The 20,567-nt window shown below is 41.3% G+C and overlaps 1 long non-coding RNA gene across 1 annotated transcript in view; it reads left to right on the forward strand.

Moving 5' to 3' along the window:
- Positions 1–19,748, forward strand: part of LOC135318791 (uncharacterized) — a 38,316-nt gene extending 18,568 nt beyond the window's left edge. Inside the window, exons 2-3 of the long non-coding RNA XR_010377151.1 lie at positions 12,320–12,409; positions 19,709–19,748. This is a non-coding gene — a long non-coding RNA (uncharacterized LOC135318791). The remainder of the gene's footprint in view (positions 1–12,319; positions 12,410–19,708) is intronic.
- Positions 19,749–20,567: the final 819 nt, after the last annotated feature.

The raw sequence follows: 20,567 nt of genomic DNA on the forward strand, positions 1-20,567 counted from the left end.
CCCCGTCAGCTTGTCCTCTAATTTTTTCTCATTGGAGGGGAAATCTGAAGTCAGAATAGATGAGTGACTTGCCCAAGGTCACATACTGGGTAAGGGGAGAGATGGATTTCAAGTGCAACTTTGAACTTTGTAACCATTAACTCTCAGAAAAATATCAGTATGTCAGTGATGTTTTAAGAAAAGAAAATTAAAGAAAGAAAAGAAGGAAGGGAGAGAGAGAGAGAGAGAGAGAGAGAGAGAGAGAGAGAGAGAAAGAAAGAAAGAAAGAAAGAAAGAAAGAAAGAAAGAAAGAAAGAAAGAAAGAAAGAAAGAAAGAAAGAAAGAAAGAAAGAAAGAGAGAGAGAAAGAGAGGAGAGAGAAAGAGAGAGAGAAAGAGAGAGAGAGAGAGAGAAAGAGAGAGAAAGAGAGAGAGAAAGAGAGAAAGAAAGAGAAAGAAAGAAAGAAAGAAAGAAAGAAAGAAAGAAAGAAAGAAAGAAAGAAAGAAAGAAAGAAAGAAAGAAAGAAAGAAAGAAAGGAAGAGAGAAGGTTTCATGGAAGAGATGACACTTTATTCTCACTGTCAGTAGACTAATTATTTATTGCACAATACCGAAAAATGAAAAACATTAGGGAACATTCTGTAAGTGACATATATTTTTGCAGACACATAGCCTTAGTTATCTGCAAAGGTGATGCATATAATATAGGAAAAAGCAATATTATATAAACCTGAACACCTATAAAGTCATATGTACATATACTGATTACATTTGCTGAGTGTTCTTAAATTATTAATCTAATATACCTCACTTGTGCATGCTAAACTTTCCCATTATGTGGCACATACAATTTAAAAAATTATCACCATGTGTCCCCTTTTACATGTCTATCCAAGCAACACCATCTCCCTCCATATAATCACCTTGGAAGACTTGGCACTTACTCCAACAATACTGCCGGGTTCTTGAAAAGTTTTTGGAGCTTCTTTTAATTGGATTTTCCCTTGCTGCCATCTTAAGAGGGAAATAATAAAACCAGTATCATTATTTTCATGTTCCCTCTCCCACGCTGTTCCACCCAGAAGAGCATCATTTACTATTACATCACCCAGGAATCTGAGCTGCAAGCAACAGAAACTGACTCTTACTGATGCACGCAGGAAAGGAATTTCCTGGTGAAAAACTGGATAGCACATAGAATTACTGAGAACATTAGAGAGCTAAGCTTTTCAGACATGCAGATACTAAGGGCATCCCTGCAGTCAGGAGCACAGCCCAGGTAATTCCCGTGACCCAGTGTTACAAAAGCACAACTGAAGAAGGGCTGCCTAAGCTTCTACCTCTGACATTGTCAGTGGTGGACCCTGGCTGCTGCCATTGGCACTATAGATGTTGCTGCCTCTGTGGCCAGAAATAATTCTCCCCTGCCCCTCCTTCTGTGATCTGCTAGTTCCTGATTCAGCATCCTTCTGGGGTCTCTCTGATTGATTTAAATGTCACTGTGGTCCTGCAATTTTCAGGAAAGCTGAGACAAGAAATGTCTGGCTTCCTTACCTTCTTTAGGATTCAGGGACCTCTGTTCTGATATGGCAGAGACAGAGAGGGGCTCGTGAGTACGTGTGTTCTCCATCCACAGTATAGTGGAGTTTCTGTTGGCTTCCTGGACAGAATTTGTATTTCCCAGGTGACCTTGCATTTAGAGGTGGCCATGCGACTGGTTCTCATGAATGGATAGAAATGGAAATGACAGGGTCACTTCTGGTTGATGTGGTTAAGGATGAGTGTGCCTTTTTGCTTTCTTTTTCCCTTGCTGTGAGACCCTGTTTTGAGGACAGTGGGGTCCCCAGTGGAAGGAACCTAGAACTCTGAATTAGCAGTGGAAGTTTAGTTAAATTTCAGTTTCGGGCTTTTGTGTGAATGAGGAGTGAACTTTTGCAATTTGGGGTGTTTATCCACCACAGGTGACAGTCATTAATTTTTTCTATGTGTCACACTCAGTCCTTATTGGTACCAATTATTGGTCTGGGTTTTGCTATAGTGACACGTGTAGGATTGTTGAAGGTGTGCCTGGACATAACTCTATAATAGGAAGAGAGTCAGTTTATCTTAAGGACAAATTAAGGATGAGGACCTGGAAGAGAGTACACAGCATCTGTTAGAATGAAGTCAAACATTTCTAACCTTTTCCTGATGTGATGCACAGAGTGAGTGGTCCAGCGAGAGTGGTTCACTCCCGTGGTTATGTCCTAAGCTGTCTTTAATCCCAAGCCTTAGACGTGATTGTACCTAGACTTAATTTTTACAATGACTTTGAATCTGCTCTAATATTTATGTATTTACAAAACCAACCAACCTCACACTTCCATAACTTAAGTGGCATTAATAGCAAATTACTTGCTACACACCCTACAATCATGCAGCCTATAGGTAAGTCTGGATCCCCAGATTAGCACTTTCTACCAAGCTTGGGCTTGAATAGAAATCTACGTGGGGGGTAAGGATAGGGTTCTCTCAGTTCTCTGAAAAGAAACTTCGTACTCTTTTGCATAAATCCAGTCTCTAAAAAGCTCCACCCTCCAACGCACACTAATAAGTGCTCTTCACCAACCTGAACAGAATCTTTCCCGTCAAATCTTTGGAAGCCTTCTGTGAGATCATATTCCTTCATAAATCTCTCCCTATTTTCACTTTCACCGTACAATCTCCTACTTATAAAAGTGACACAGAGGAGTCTAATATAACTTGGTCCACTTAATGATTCTTATTGGCAGGGGAAATGCGATTTTTTTCTCTGAGTTAATTCTAATTAAACCCATGTGCTGCCTTCTACACAGAGAACACTTTCTGGGGGGCCTTTTCCCCTGGTGTCATCTTCCAGGTGAGTAGCTGTGTTGGCAAAGTTGGCCATGGGACTGGGAGGTATTAATGCCCTGATATCATAGTCCCCAGAGTAAGTAGACCCTTCTGATAGACAATGATGCCATCTTAAGAATAATCAGGAGCCAGTAGCAGGTGTCTTACATGGTATCTTATTAATGGGGACTGAATTATATCCTCCTAAATCAAGGAGAAGTTCACATGGCCGACAGATCAAGAAATCTGGCTTTTGGTTCCATTCATCTCGATACCTTCCCAAACTCCTGAAAACACTAAAAAAAAAAAAAAAAAAAAAAAAAAAAAAAAAAACCCAGCTTTGTTTATATTTTGTCCTAAGCTTCTTGGAAAAGCAACTCCCTGACTTCACAGAGTTCTGTTACTCAAGCTGTTTTGGATTTTACAACATCATCCCAGGTACTAGAGAATATAGCACATAGTGGGAACGTTTTTCTTGTCTGTAGAAGTAATTTAAATCCTCCAGGGTCGAGACCTCAAGGGTAAATTTATTAGTTGACAAACCTAGGATTTATCATGGAGGACCAAGATGAAGGGATTCTTTAGGTTATAGGCTTCTCTTCTAGAAAATTTGCCTCATGAGAAATGAGAAGAGAAAAATATCATGCCAGTGGCCCAGGTGGGACCATCAAAATCCACTGCTTTGGCTCATCCACATTTTTCTTGCTGTCACGTACATTGTCATCTTTTCCTTGTCAGAGATGTCATCCCCTCCAGCAAAATCTGGACAGACTAAAATGGGGGACACAGGGTTATCAAGGGACATAGAGGAGAGGGGAAGGGGGAAGGGAGGGGTGGGGCCAAGTTCTTACCAGCTCTGGGAATCATGGCTCCTCCTTGAATGGTATCTTTCTAGTTTTATTGAAGTATAATTGACAAATAAAATTTAAATAAATGAAATATACTGCATAGCATTCTATTGTGTATATATACCACAACTTCTTTATCCATTCATCTGTTGATGGACACTTAGGTTGCTTCCATATCCTGGCAATTGTAAATAATGCTGGCTATGAACATTGGGGTGCATGTATCTTTTCAAATTTGGGTTTTTGTTTATTTCAGGTATATACCCGGGAGTGGAAATGTTGAGTCACATGGTAGCTCTACTTTTAATTTTCTGAGAAACCTCCATAGTGGCTGCACCAATTTACATTCCCACCAAGAGTGTAGTAAGATTCCCTTTTCTCCACATCTTAGCCACAATCTGTTTTTGTGTTCTTTTTAATGACGGCCATTTGTAGGTGTGAAGTGATATCTCATTATGGTTTTGGTCTGCATTTCCCTGATGAGCATCTTTTCATGTGTCTGTTGGCCACTGCACGTCCCCTTTGGGAAAATGTCTACTCAGTTCTGTCCATGTATTAGTCAAATTGTTTATTTATTTATTTTTGATGTTGACTTGTGTGAGCTGTTTATATATGTTGGCTATTAATCCCTTATCGGTCATATCACTTGCAAATACTCTCTCCCATTCGGTGGGTTAGTTTTTCTTTTTGTCAATGATTTCCTTTGCTGTGCAAAAGCTTTTTAATTTAATTAGGTCCCATTTGCTTATTGCTGCTTTTAGATCCTTTACTTTAGGAAAAATATTGCTGCAATTTATGTCAAAGAGTGTTCTTATCTCCTTAGATAGGTTTATTCCTAGGTATTTTATTCTTTTTGATGCAATGGTACATGGAATTGTTTCCTTAATTTCTCTTTCTAATATTTTGTTATAAGTGTATGGAAATGCAACAGATTTCTGTGTATTAATTTTATATCCTCTAACTTTACCAAACTCATTGATGAGTTCTAGTAGTTTTCTGGTTTACCTTGCCTTCTAAGACTCTAGGAGTAATTTTAGAAGCCGTCCTTCCCATTGCCTGTTTGTCCTAGGAAAGAGATTGTCTGTCCTGTGGTTAAGAGCTGGAGTAGACCTTTGCTGCTCAAAGTATGGTCCAGGGAACAGAAGCATCACCACATCCTGGGAGCTGGCTAGCTATACAAAAGCTCAGCCCTGCCCCAGGTCTACGGAGTTAGGATCTGAATATCCCCAAGACCCCCCTTCAATTCCTATGTACTTTAAAAGTTTAGAAGCACAGTGTTAGCATCTATTCTCGAGTGATTTTTCACAGATACTATGACATTGACTCTTAAGAGGCAGCCTACAAAGCAACCCTACTCTCTCAAGTAGGACAGATGACATTTCTCAATGAACTGTCACTCCATTTCCGGGGTGACTTGACTTTGGCCCTCTCTGATTTTGCTTAGTAAAAACAAAGCAAGTGACACTGGGCCTTTTGGGGAAGTTTCTCAGCGGAGCCCTAATGTGGTATTTGTTACTGAAACATCGTCATAATATTTGAGCTATTTTAGGCTTATACTGTGCTTTTAAGTATTTAAATAGTAACAAGAGAATCATGTGTGTGCCTTGTAGGCGAAACTTTGCATTTCCTAGAATTTATGTTGTTACGTTTCCAACCTTTCAACTGCAGATGGAAGTGTTTATCATTTTAACTTACTTTAAATTTTTTTTTCTTTCTCATTTAAAAAAAGTGACGAATGAGGCAGGAGAGTGTGTTATTCGTAAGAACTGGAGAAGGAAAACACAAAACCACAGCTATGCGAAAATGTAGAAAGACACAAATAAAGCTGATCCAAATTTAACCAGAATTTTAGTAAGTATTTAAAAGTAATCATTTTCCATGTAACACATAATTCAAACCAAGAGTTTCAGGTGACAATCTATTAAGTTGGGCATATTTGTTATTTATGTTATATTATAATAATTATGATTATTGTTTAAATAAAAAGAGCAATAGGACTGTGAAGTCAAAGGTTTGTTAGAATTTTTACTCTAAATGAATCATTTTTAGGGGTGTGTGTATGTGAGTTTGCATGCATGTCTGTGTTTGTTTGATAGGACTCCTATGGACCCGATCTTTGTGAATAATCTCTTTGGAACTCTATCAGCCTCACTAAGACTTGGGTTTTCCAAGGTAGAAAGGGTCTTATCTCTTACTGGGGAATTCCCAGGGCTGGGGACAGTCCCTAACCCACTTAAAGGCCTTGCTAAGTCAACAAGGAATACTAAAAGTGTCATCAAAGCATGCTCAAAGCCCCTATTTGCATATCTTTCTCTGTGGCACCCTGCCAGTTTTCAGGAGTTGCCCACATGTTGAGCAGCCCCGTTACTCAGCTTCTTAAGGGTTAAATGACTGACTCAGGGAGCTGGCATCTAGTTGGGGAAGGGCCAAAGTCGGGATAAAATATACCAGGCTTGCGCTGCATATTTCTCCCTTTTCTGTTACTGGCCAAGCAGCCCTTGACACGCAGGCAATCTAGAGCAGCGATTCTCAAAGCTGAGCTGTGACAGAACCTCCTGGAGGGCTTATTAAAACACCACTACTGGGCCCGACGCCCCAGGCTTCTGAATCAGTGGGTCTGGGTGGGCTTGGGAATTTGCGTTGCTAACAAGCAAATGCTATTGATGCTGCTGGTCTTTGAGAACAACTTGTCTAGAGTTTGGTTTATCAACAATGCCCCCAAAGTTAAGAAAGACGACTCTGAGATTGTTACTAGGACGACTCGGAGCTCAGATTTATTTTGCTTATTTTTCTGATACGCAAGACAGTGTAATGCCAAGAGCATGATCCTTGGAATCAAGTTGTTCAAGTTCAACTCCCAATCTCTGTTTGCTAGGCTAGGTGGTCACGGGCAAGGTACCTAATATATTTTGCCTCAATTTTCTTATTTACCAAATGGGGACAGTAAGATATAACTCATAGGAATTTTGTGACGATGAAGTGAGATTAATATATTTAAAGCACAATGTTTTACATTTAAGAACTCTTCAAGGCGGGTGGGTAGAGCTCAGTGGTAGAGTGTGTGCTTAGCATGCACAAGGTCCTGGGTTCAATCCGCAGTCCCTCCATTAAAAAGTAAATAAATAAACAAAATTCATTCCTCTCCTGAAATAAATAAATAATAAATTTCTGGAAAGAAAATAAGAAATAAAATTTATTTTTTTTAAGAAAAGGACTGTTCAAAAAAAAAATCTTAGCCACTATTATGTACTAACACTTACTCCTACATGAGTAGATTGTTCCTGAGATTTCACCCAGGCCTGTCAGGTCAGGAATGTCCCTGCTCTCCTAAGAGGCATTGGAGCTCCTGTCTTTTCTTTTTTTCTTTTTCTTTTTAAATGGAGGTACTAGGGATTGAACCCAGGACTCTGTGCATGCCAAGCCTGTGCTCTACCACTGAGCTACACCCTCCCCTCTCTAAGAGGCATTGTTGTGTATAAACTCAGTGCTCAACCCTAGAGCTTAAATCAGTTCAACTCAATTCAATTCAAACAAATATTTACAGAGCACCCACTCTGCTGGAGACCATGATTAGCTAAATATTTTCAGCTTTCGTTGTGCTACTTATCTATTGCTGCATAACAAATTACCCCTAAACTCAGCAGCTTAAATAAGCATTGATTATCGCACAGTTTCTGTGGGTTTGACATTCAGGAGTGGCTTTACTGATCGTCCTTCTGGTTCAGGATCTGTCATGAGTTTGCAGTCATTCTGGTTTGGCTACAGCCATCTGGAGGCACAAGTGGAACTAGATCTACCTGTAAGGTGGGGCACTGATGCCCCCGACAAGCTAGTGCTGCTTATTGGCAGGAAGCCTCATTTCTACCCCACACGGGCCTCTCCATAGGGATGTTTGGTTGTCCTCATGACATGGTATCTGGCATCTCCCAGAGCCAATGAGCCAACAGAGTAGGAAGAAAGCCTCAATGTCTCTTATGACTTAATCTCCAAAGTCACACTCTGCTATTTCTGCAATATCTCTTTGGTTATACACGTCAGCGCTATTTAGTGTGTGTCTGGTGAGGTGGGACGAGGAGACAATTGCACAAAAGATGTGAGTACCAGGAGCTAGGAATCATTGGTACCATCTTGGAGGCTGGCTACCAGAATGCAGAATCTGGAGTTTAGGAGGCGTGATATGTCCACTGGTGATTTACTGTATTCGAAGATGGAGAGGGCTGAGACCACCACGTGGAGGTACAGACTCAGCACTGCATGGAGAGGGATGTTCTAGCCAACCAGAAGGTGCGAGGAACATCAGCTGATTGGGGACCTAGAGAGCATGTTAAGGAAAGACACGACTGGAACAGGGTCGACATGAAGTGAAAAACAGCAAAATGCTCATGGAAAACAGCAAAAGCAATTTGTCTGCATTTCAGATTAAACCTGTGGGCCTGTCCTCCCATGATGTCCTCTACAAAATATACAACCCCACTTGCAACCCAGGTTTATTGAGCTGAGGACTCCATCTGGGAACGTTATGATTCAGGAGTCATACTGATGTAATAAAGACATGAAGACTGGAAATGGGGTTCCAACTAGACAATGGGAGAGTCTCTGTCCTCTAAACCTCCACAGCTTTTATGGTTTGTATACCCGTAAATAGGGTGACCATTTGTCCAGGGTTGTGCAAGCCCCTCCTAGTTTTTGCCTATTGTCCTTGTGTTATTAATAGTACCTGCTTCACATTTTAAAATGTCCTGATTTGGACAATAAATTGTATCATCACTTAATCTACAGAAAGGCTGGGTAGGATGATTTTTCTAATCAAGGACCGAAGGCTGTCAGTGTCCTGAAGACAGATACTGTGAATTAACTTTCTCATGTTCTCTAATGCCTAGACCAATATATTGTTTAGTGAGGCTGCTAACTAAAGATCTGTTATGGTTTGGAATTAACTATAACATACAGGAGATTACCTAGAGGAATTATATATTACATAGAAGAGATTATATATCAGTAAGCCTTCAATACAGTGTTAAAATAACAGTCCAGAAGTCAGCCAGCTACTGCCAGTTTTCACGGGACAGAGGGAATGGAGAGAGAAAAAGCAGACCACAAGTGGAGAGTTAATGCACTGAGCATTGAAGGGGTTAAAGTTGTTCTTCAAGCTCTGGGTGTGAACTGCATAGTGTCTTAATAAGACCTCTACTACCTGTGCATTTATATGAGCAGAACAAGTGAAAACCTGCCTTGCAGAAATTAGATTAAACAGTGGAAGGAGACAGTCATTTTAATAAGGAGCTTCTATATAAAAACCCTTGATACTTCATTATCTATTTATTCCTCTCAGTCACTCAATTTTATTTTATCCTTCATAATTAAAAAGGAGACAAAACCGAGTCTTTAAAAAACGATCCAGTGCCACTGTGTTTTGCGTAAACAGTATCGGTCTGGTGTAGTTGGGTTTGCATTCACTGCCCGTTTTGTTTCTATTCTTTTCTCTCCTTACTTCATCTTTATGCTTACGTCCCGTGAGGTTTTTCACAGCTTTACAGGGAGTAGAAATACCTTGTGATACAGAGGCTGTTAGTAGAACTATGCTCACACGTAGGCAATAATACCATCGCAACGTTTCAAAGAGGAGGCAGGCAGTCCTAACATGTCTTTTTTATCTGGTTGGGGTTTATCGTCTTCCGTACTCCCTGGGAACACTATCTTTATTGGTATCAGAAAGTACTAGCTCCTCACTCATTCCTTCATTCTCTTGTAAGTCCCTTGAACCAAACTTTCGCTTGGGGGCTGTGTTGTAAATTTGATTCAGTGTGAAGGTTCTTGGAAAGCTGTGATACGAGGGTGTCAATGATTAAGTCAACACGCATCGTCTTCCCCCACCCCAACAAGAAGGTTGCAGTTGTGTACAAGTCACACACACTTTCCTTACACATATCAGCCCATTTAATGAAACCTACACAATTTCCAATGACAAACCCCAAACAACCAAGGCTGAACATTGAACGTTCTGGTATTTTTTTTTTTCTTTCTGATGAGTAATCTAAAGCTCAAGGCAGTTAAGTAACTTTATACAATTTTGGTTCGAAAGAAATTATGAAAGTTAAGGCACTTATGAAGTTTAAAGCACAAAGATCACTATCATTTAAATACGGAGTTTGCCAAAAGGTCAACATGCAGCTAGCTAGAGCGACAGTCCATCCCTTTAGACTAATGTCAAGGTTATGGCTCATACCTCATTGGTCTCTTAAAAGTATCATGTTTCCATTAATGTTGTTATGTAAGTTTCCCCTGTACCTTCTTGAGTATGGAACATTCATTGTGCCTGCTGGATGTAAAAGGGGAAAATTCCATAACTGAATCCTTAAATAGATTTGATGTGTGAAGGGAGAATAAATGAGAAATCATTTAGCTGATGGGTGAAACTGTCCTAGCTTTTCATTGAAGTCTTCTTATTTGTGATTAGCGTGGGAACCCACCTTTTTTTTTTTTAAACTTCTTTCTCTAGGGCTCTAGGGAATCCAGAGTGAATAGAGGTGAAAAGACACGAATGGTAAGGTGACAGGTGTTGCAACTGGAGGAGGACAGTTAGACAGAATTCTCTTGGATAGATTCCTAGGCATGGAATTGCTGGGTCACATGGTAAGTTTCAATAAACTGCCAAACTGTTTTCCAAAGTGGCCTTGCCACTTTACATTTCCTCCAGCAATACATGAGGTTTCCCTTTTCTCCACATCCTCATCAGCACCTCGTATTGTCTCTTTTTGTGTGATTATAGCTATTTTAGTGTATAGCGTGGGTATAAAAAAACTCAACGTGGTTTAATTAGCAATTCCTTAATGACTGATGCCACTCTGTGTGCTTTCACATGTTTGTTGGCCATTATCCTTTTAGGTGAAATGTCTGCTTAAATATTTTGTCCACTTTTTAAGCTGAGATTTTTGTCCCCTTATTGAGTTGTAAGAGTTCTTGATATATTCTGAATACAGTCCTTTATCAGAAATACGATTTGCAATTTTTTTTCTTCCAGTCTCTGGCTTTGTCTTTTCATTTTCCTAATGGTATCTTTTGTAGCATAAAAGTTCTCACTCATTTTTAATGCATGCTCTTGGAAAAGAATGGTGTCATCGGATATACAATATCACTTTCTTCTTTTCTCCAGCTAAACCGAATCAGAACCCACACTAATGCCTCCTTTCCCATCATTGCAAGTACTCCAGGGGGCACATCCAATTATTATTTTTCCCTTATTCAGCATCTCCTCTGAGTCAGGCGCTGTATATTGACTTGTTCTTAGTCTCACAGCTACTCTGCAAGGAAGGTGTTATGCTTCTTATTTTATAGATCAGGAAACAGAGGCTCAAGATGTTTAGCAATTTGCCCAAAAATAAAAGAGGGGAAGTACCAGAAGCTGAATTTGAATCTGATTCTCGGCTGCTCTGAACCCTGTGCTTCCCCGATGATGCTAAGATACACTTTCCCAGGTGTGGCAAAGCCATGGTCCTGCACAATTGAAAGCAGGAGGTGAAACTTTAAGACCTTTGGATGGCACCCTGCCCTTGGCCTAGCAGAGCTGGGGAGACAGCTCCCCATTTCCTGTCTGGCTCTCTCTGCTAGCTGTGAAGTAGCCCCCGTTAGTCATCAGAGCTAAAGAAAAAACATTGTTTTATTTCAAACCGTTAATATTCATCAAATGTTAATGAAAATACATCACAAATCATTACAACAAACACGGTGTCTGATTAAGATGAAAGAGATGACAGTCCTGTGAATTTTTAATCTGAAAAATAAAGAATGTTACATTAATAAGACTTAATTATACCATTAAATATTTAAAATTACCTTCTTTAATAGATTTTATTTGTATTTAATGTATTTCTTTTTAAAATCTTTATAACACTTTCATGAGATTGGTACATAAAATTCTATCAACCGTTATGGCAAAAGAGAATTTTAACTTAATATATTCATCATATTGATCGCAAAACTTCCACTTTATTTATTGTTCAGAAAAGCTAATAACCCTTTTACACTTTATTATAATTGATATTTTCTCCACATAGAGTGATAAATAATTAATACCATTACAGGGACATCATGTGTGGTACACTTATTTGGAAAAAAAAATACACAACAAACCATCTGAGTGGTGTATTATACATTCCATTTTAATCCTCTCCACTTACAATTAATGCGACATTTTACAGGAAAACATAATTAACTTTGGGAATCTGTCTTGAAATGACCACATTTAGGCAGCTGAAGCTAAACTAAGGCCGGGGATCTATTCTAAGCCAGCTCTCTGGTTTTTCCACATTTCAGCTGCTTCTAAAGGATCAGTAAAATTATACACCTGCCACACGTCTTTTCACACCTTGGGAAAGTTATTTACAAAAGGGAAAGGATGGTCTTTTAGCCTAGTGCTCTCGACACAAAAATTGAATTTGATTTTGAATTTTTGCTCAGTTTTTTTTCAATATAATTGTGTCTTAATGAAAAAGTAACACCTCTCTCAAAATTGCTAATAAGATAATTACATTCATTTGACTCATCTCTCCTGACATCCCAAGAAAGCTTTTAAGGGAGGAAGGAAAATGTAACTATTGCTTCCAGATTGCCATGGGTGACTTGATTGTTTATGTTTTTCAGGGAGACAGTTGGATTCAAGGTACCTAGTGTGGGATCTGGGGATCTGGGTTGAGATGCTGGCACTGCCTTTCTCATGCTGTGCAGCTGAAGGTAAGTTCCTTTACCTCTCTGAACTTTACTTTCTTCCTACTAAATTGTAAGCTCCACGAGGGGTGGCTAAAGTTACCATGTCAGTCTTGTTCATTGTATTCTTCAGGCAGGGTCTGATCGATGGTGACTGTCAAAAATATCTGAAATTCCATTCTTTTTCCCTTCAAGTGAGGAAGTATCGTCAACTTGGAAGTCGTATTTGTAAAGTGGAACCATATGAAATGGTGTTTGTTCTTGTCAAAAATCAAAAGAGGTCAAATATCCATGGTTTCATGTGGCTCAACCCTATACGTGATAGCAATACATATCACAGTGACGGTTGTGAGACGTCAATGGGGGAATTATCAGATGGTGCTTAGCAACTACCCAGCTGATGGTGAGCATGCAAAGAATGATTTCTTGAACAGTCAGTTATTTTATAAAATATATTTTGGGTAGTATGGGAGAGGAGAACTTATAACTTCACTGTCAACTAGTATATCAGAATGACAAAAAAATAAAAATTGGTGAAGGAATGATGGAAGGAAGTTTGCAGTTACCAGATTGTAGAACTCTCATGCAGAAGAATTCCTTGGGAATTTATGTAATGAAGTCAATCAGAGCAAGTCTTCCAGTTCCCCTGTTCTGATTCTGTGCCTGTAGCCCAGAAATACTCAGTCATGATCACTAGGATCATTTAGTGAAATGAAAAGTTGGACTCTCTGGCCCCTTCCTGGGTTGTTTCTGAATTACTTGCTCTCTGACCTCTGGCTTTGACCCCTACAATTACGTTTGTCCTTTCCCCTTAAAGCTGCCACATGGACACTAAAGTTACTCCTCTTAGATTCCATGGTCTTTTCCTGGTTTCTGGGTGCCCCTTCGAACCTCTGTGTGTTTTTGCTTTTAACGACCCGTACCTGTGGGTGACTCACTTTGGGCATTGACTACTGGCTACGGAAGTCACTTTGCTCACATGGACAGACAGCAGGTGGTGCTTAGAAGCTTTGTCCTGCCCTGGCCTCCTTCTTCTTTTCTTTGTCATCAACAGCAGCTTTTCGTCAATGCCCAGCTGACTAGTACAGGGACACAAAACCCCAGCTCGCTTGCCATGAATTGGGTAACGTACACTCCAGAACTTCCCTGTAGGGTCAGACTCAGGCTGAGACTTTTCTTGAAATTGTCTCTGTCATTGGTGGCTTCTCCTTCCCTCCCATGCTTTTTCCACTTCCCAGGGGTCGGGGGCGGGGGGAGTATTTCCTTAATAAATCCCTTGCACACAGATCCTTATTTCAGGGTCTACTTCTGGAGAATTCAACCTCAGATACCCAAAGATACATTTAGGTATCCGTGTTGGACCACAACATTTCTGCTTTGTCCTCCATTTATGATCCCTCTGCTAGTGTCAACCTCATGTGATTATTTGATCCTAAAGAACCCCCAGAGCTCTGCTCTAGCCCTGGCCCAGGAGGCGCCCTCCTGATGTGTCTGATCCAATCCCCTCGACAGAAATGGGATTTCTCTTTTCATAGAGTTTCACGTTTTGAATACTGCACAGTAAGTCTTCAGTTCACAGCAGCTTACGATGAAGGAGGTGTCTCTCAGAGGCATAGAGTCTGTGGGAAGCATGGACATGTCCACAACGATTGGGTCATATTTTGTGGAATTGGTCAGATTAGGGAAATGTGCGATGGTGTTCTTACAGAATTCAGTGAGGAAGAGTTAGACGTGGGTGGAGAGCCGTTTGCACATGGCAGATGCTCAATAAAGAATATCTTATTCCGTGTGTGTGAATATGGGTGCTCCACATCTCAAAGATCCAGCGACGGGAGGGAGTTCTACAAATGGGCTCCCAAGGCATCAAAACTGAGTTGATAAGAAGAAGAAAAGGTAGGATAGGAATTAGAAGTCCTAACCCCAAAGAAAGCATGCACTGAAACTGAGGGTTAAGAAAGAAGAGAAGATGAAAACCAGTGACATTGTAGACTCTATTTAGTAAGGTAAGTAACGCTAGCTGCTAAAACAAACACCAAAATAACAATGATGTAACACAATGAAAGTGTATTTTTTTCCTCAGGCAGAATCTCATGCAAATAATCCTGATTGCCAAATATCTCATCAATGGACCCAATGAAAGAGTTAATGGTCCTACCTCACATTATACTAAAAAAAAAAAAGACAAATTAGTTCCAGTGGATTGGGGATGCCCATATAAAAGTTAAAACAACAAAACTTCTAGAACAGTGCTGTCCAATAGAACTTTCTTTGAAGATGGAAAAGCCATTGTCCACTAGCCACACAGTACGCCTTGTGCAATGGAGGAAGTTCGCTTTTAATTTTGTTTAGTTTTCACTAATCTAAATTTGAGTAGTCACATCTGGCTAGTGGCAACCCTATTGGATGGCACAGTTCTAGAAGATAACTTAAGACAAGATCTTCATGAACCTGGGGTAGGCCAAGATTTAGCAAACAGGACACAAGAGGACTAACCTAAAAGAAAAAGATTGACACATTGAATTTAATTGAAATGAAGGCTTTCTGCTCATGAGAAGACATCATTAAGAAAGCCAAAAGATAATGCAAATTTGCAACACAAAAGTATGACAAAAGACTCATCCTACATTGATAAAGAAGTTTTATACATCAACAAAAAGGAGGAATAACCCAATTTTTAAAATGGCAGAAGATTTGAAGACCTATATTTTGTAAGAGAAATTATCTACCTAAACGGCCCAACATGCATATGAAAAGGGGCTCAATACAATTTGTCATCAGGAAAGGCAAATTAAAACCACAGTGAGATACCATGTATCCATCAGAATGGCTAAAAATAACAAAACAAAGCAAAATCTGACAATTCTAAACGTTGGCAGGCACAAACTGGCCCTCTCATTCACTGCTAATAGAAGCATAAACTAGTGAAGCCACTCTGGAAAACTGTTTGGCAGTTTTTAATAGAGTTTAACTATACCTATATTAAACCAGCAATTTCACTTCTTCTATATTGAGGCGATATAGGCACATATATGCACCAAAAAAATGTGAACTAGAATGCTTATTGCAGCTACATTCATAAGCGCTCAAAACTGGGAGCAACTTAAATGTCCCTCGATGGTAGAAGCATGGATAAATTGTGATGTGTCTGGGTATGTGAGCATCTGTGTGTACACCTAGTGGAATTACAGTTACTTATTACTGCATTACCATATTATTACATTTACTGTGGAGGAATAGATAGATGCTACCACAGGAGAAAATCTCACAAACAGAATATTGAGTGAAAGATGCAAAATGGTACACAGTGAATAACTGATTTATGTAAAATTAAAAACAAAAATAACCACAGTGATAAAAATCAGAACAGCGGTTACGTTTGTGCGTGCGTGTGTGTGTTGGCAAGGGTGGGGGCGGTGGGGCAAGTAAAGGCAGAGGTGTGAGGGGGGAATCTGGGTGCAGCGATCTCTGTTACTTACTCCAGGTGCTGGGAAACCAGCTGTGATCACGTGGTAGACACACTTTGACCTATACCCTTACGGTTTGTGTAATTTTCTGTTTGCGTGCTACATGCCAATAAAGTATTTACTTAAGAAATCTCTGTTAAAATTTATGAAGCAGGTCAGAGAATGGAGGCAAGAGAGCCTCAAAGTGTGAATGACAAAGAGAGGTCTCGATCAATGATAAGAGGTTGCTTTTTGCTTGAACGGCGTTGTGTCTGGCAAAGCCACGAACTAGAGATGGGGAGACTTCGCCATAGGAAATTTCACCTCCCAGAGGTGGCTTGGCCTTTCTATGTATTTGTAGATTTTAGAGGAGGCTCTCTTATCCCTTCAATTAATATTATCCAGCACCTCCACCATGTGGCAGGCTCTCGTTTGGAGGGGCTAGTTTGGCGTAGCCAGTAGTCTCTTAATTATTCAGAGGTGGTTAAAGCAGATCATGGCTGCTCCAACTTTTCATTACCTCCCGTTTCCCCATCACAGACAGCTCCCTGAAGTTGCTTCTGGCTGCAGCATTCTATGCAATTCTGTGCGCTTTATATTAAGGCAAGTGGTAGTGCCCAGATATGATTAATTCAAAGCTTCTAGATGAACAATTCTGTCCCCAGACCTGCGAACTCTTGCGGGCAGAGGCTTTGCCTGATTCTCATGAGTCCCCGTGCCCAGCACAGTGCTCAGCAGAGAGGAGATACTCAGCGGGAGATTGAAGGTGTGCAGAATGAAAGAAAAGATGCTAAAAGCATTAATGACGCATCTGCTTTTATTCCATTATAGTTTTCTTTCTCAGCCAAGGGGGAAAACATGTCAGGATTTTTTAAAACTCTACAAATAATGACATGTAGTGACCGAGATCTTCTTCTTTAAAAATTTCAGTGTGGATACCAGCTACCTGATTCCCAATCTTACCAGCTTTAAAAACTTTCTTCCCTTACATAGCTGTCCCATTACCGCTGCCTGGGGACATTCTATGGGTCAAATCATTTTCTCCCTAAAATATAGACTTCCTATACCAAAGACAGTTAGCACATCCATAGTAGGTAACACTGGTGTTTACCCATCCTTTCACGCCAGGTTATCAAAGAGATGCAGTCTTGTTTTCCTTTTCTGTGACCTGGGATCTTTATTCCGGGAGCCCGCAGCAGAGGGGACTGAGAAATGTACACTTTTGTTCTCAAGAAGGAAGGGAGATTTAGAGTCAAGATTTTTAAACGTGTTTTTTTCGGATCTTTCTTCTTAACCATGAAGATTCTCTTCCTGGGAACACTGGGGACTTGACTCTGATGACTTCATTTCCTTTGAATTCTTTGATGTTTTGTTTCCCCTGCCGGAAGTATTTCACGATAGTGCTAGTGAAACCACGGGGAAGAACATTGAGCTGAATGGCTGTCCCTTCCAAGCCCCGTGGACGTGGTGGTGGCAGGAACAGTTCTTGGCTTTGCCCTGAGACCCTGGAGCTCTCTGGAAGGAGCGAAGGGCTCGCTGCCTGAAGGCTCCTTTCTGTTTTCCAAGATGTATAGGCAGGATGGTGGGGTCAGATTAGTCAGTTTATGAATTATTCAGAGATGGATTAGCCAGCTGATGGATTATTTAAGCCTCTGTTCCTTTTCCATTTCTCTTACCCTGCCAGGCTCTTGTGCGTTCCACGCCAACATGGTGGTTCTGAAGGGTGTAGAAAGAAACAGGGAGAGAGGATGTAATGGTGACCGGTGGCTCAGAGCATTGCTCAGAGGAGTGAAAGCTGGGCTGATGAAGAGCGCCCAGCCCTGAGGAGGCGTAGGGGGCAGGAGCTTGCAGGAACCCAGCAACCTGGGCTGCTTCAAGGCACGCAACCCACCACGTGAAGAACAAACTGAAAAACCCAGGCCTTCAGACACCCTGATACGGGTAACGAGCAAGCTGGTGTTAAGTGAAGGGTGCAGGACTTTGGGACCTGGGTGCCTGCCCCAGACACTCTTCAGCTAGACTAAATCTGGGCTCTACAATGTGCATCCAGGCCTAGTGATCTGGATTGCATATTAATCTCATTTAAATGAAAAATCTACTGAATGCCTCCTCTATACAAGGTGCTATACAAAACCTTAGTATTAAGCATTAGGATTGCTTTTCACTGCAAGTTATAGTAGATCTGACTAACAATAGCTTCAACTATAGAGTCAATTAATGGTTAAGCATAGCAGAAAGGGTGGAGGTAGAAATTCCAGGGTTGGTATGTCACTCCGGAGATGTCAAAAGATCCAGGATTTTATGATTTTTGTTGTACCACTATCCTCAGCCTATTTCTGATTTTTTTAAAAAAAGATATGGTTGAAAGTGTCTGTTGAACTGCAAACAATCATGTCCCCAGGGGGATGGGGAAAGGTGAGGGCACATGATCTTTCTTCTCTGTTTCACGAAGGAGGCAAACACTCCCAGCATGCAGACGCAGAATCCTTTTTACATCTCATTGGCCAGAATTGTATCACATGCCTGCACCTGGACCAGTGACTAGCAAAGTGAAGTGGATTACCGCCACTGGTTTGGACCAATCAAAAGTAATCCCCCAGGTCTGCGGTCACAGTCGGCAGGAACAAACTAAGACACTGATAGCAAGAAACAAGGAAAAATGAAAACTGGGTAGATAACCAGCAATATCTCCTACTTATTTATTTGCATGGGATCCTAGTAGACTGAGGCTCAGAGAGAAAATCCTTAAGGGTCTGTAAAAACAAAAACAAAGTGAAAATGATACTTATCAAACATTCCTATTCAGACTGGTAACCACAGTGGCCCAGTAAGCAACATTTGGGCGGTTAAGGCTCCCGGCTTCTCAGCCATGTGACTTGTTTTTCACTGTTATCACCTTTTAGTTCTTGGTGACATTGTTGTCTCATTTGTAGAACAGAACAAAGCTTGGAGTTTTAATAAATTGATATTTTCATAAGTGTTTGAGATTGGACACTACTGGTAAACATCAGTGAAAGTTATTTACAAATGGGGACTGTCCACTGCATATCCGTTTATGACTTTATACCAGACATAATGGAGGGGATGCCTTTACAATAAATATATATATTTATACATGTTTTAAGTGTATTCCTCTGAGCTGATGATCAGGATCAAAATATAGTCTCAGTTTCTTAAATTCTCACCACAATTCAGAGTTTGTGATGTATGGTTTAAAGTGATCTTTAAAAATAAATTTCAGTGGCCAACTTAAACATGGATACCTTAAGAATATTACTGGTAGTATTTGCTCTACTGAACCATCTATTAGGGTTTTCATGTGACTCTGCTGCTGTCACCTCCAGTTCAAACAGTTAAACAGACGCCTGTCCTTTCCTGGAAGCCTGCCACAAGTCTCATGTCTCTTACCTGGTTTATTGTAACGCTGTGCACCAAGTTGCTTAGTTTTGAAAATTGTTTATTCTTGATGACTTCCCTCTCACCACATTCAATATTCAATCCATTGTCAAATCTTACCAGTGCTGCCTTGAACATGGTTCTCATACTCTTTCTTTTCCACTTCTGTTTCAGACGATACAGACATCAAAATGCTGGTTAGGGTGGTTGTCTCTGGGTGGGGTGGGGGAGGGAGTCTTGTGTTTGGAGGACTTTCCTGAATTTTCCAGGTTTTCTATAATCGTTTGTCACCAGAAAAATGAACATAGAACCTAACAGAATCTGTTCTTCAGAGGTGTTAATTTGGTTATTCTCAGTGTCCTCCATCTATTTGACTCATGTATGTGAACTGCTTCTAACTATACGATGCGTGTATGTGTCTGTCTCTGTCAGAATATAGTCTTTGGGAAGGCATAACCCTGGCTCATAAACACCCCGCGTAGCCCAGGCATTCCAGCAGTGATCATTCAGCCAAATTTAGCGGAAGACTCATCGCTGCGCTACTGGTCCTCCCGGTGTGCCTGGCTGCCGTCACCTCTGCAGATCATGAGCGAGGACGAAATCATCGTGTTCCTCCTCGGCGATGGCTCTGGAATGTGCAAAGCTGGCTTTGCTGGGGATGACACCCCTGCGCCATGTTCCCATTGTCATCGGCTGCCTCCGACACCAGGGCGTGGGCCCGGAGCAAGCTCAGAACCTGACCCTCAAGTACCCCATGGAGCACCGCATCGTCACCAACTGGGACAACGTGGAGAAGACCTGGCACCAACCACAGCTTCTATGACGAGCTGCCCGTGGCCCCCAAGGAGGACCCAGTGATGCTGACCTAGGCATCCCCTCCACCCCCCAAGGCCTGCTCTGAGATGACTCAGATCATGTTCAACACCTTCAACACTAGGGCCCTGCTGTCCCTGTAGCCTCTGGCCGCACCACTGGTGTTGTCATGGATCCTGGGGAGGGGGTCGCCCACAGGTGCCCATCTACGAGGGGTATGCCCTCCCCCATGCCATCCTGCATCTGCACCTGGCTGTCCTGGGACCTGACTGGCTGTCTCGTGAAGATGCTCATGGGGCATGGCTGCATCCTCCGCACCACGGCCCCATGGGAAATTGTGCATGACGCCAAGGGCAGCTCTGCTACGTCGCCCTGGACACGGGGCAGGAGACGGTCACTGCGGTGCCCGCCTCCTCCCTGGAGAAGAGCTCTGAGCTCTCTGACTGTCAGGTGGTCACCATCCTCAATGAGTGTTTCTGGGTCCACAGGCGCTCTTCCACCCTCCTCCTGGGCATGGAGTCCCGTGGCACCCC

Source organism: Camelus dromedarius, chromosome 2 (assembly GCF_036321535.1).
Source record: "Camelus dromedarius isolate mCamDro1 chromosome 2, mCamDro1.pat, whole genome shotgun sequence".
In the NCBI taxonomy this organism is placed as follows: domain Eukaryota; kingdom Metazoa; phylum Chordata; class Mammalia; order Artiodactyla; family Camelidae; genus Camelus; species Camelus dromedarius.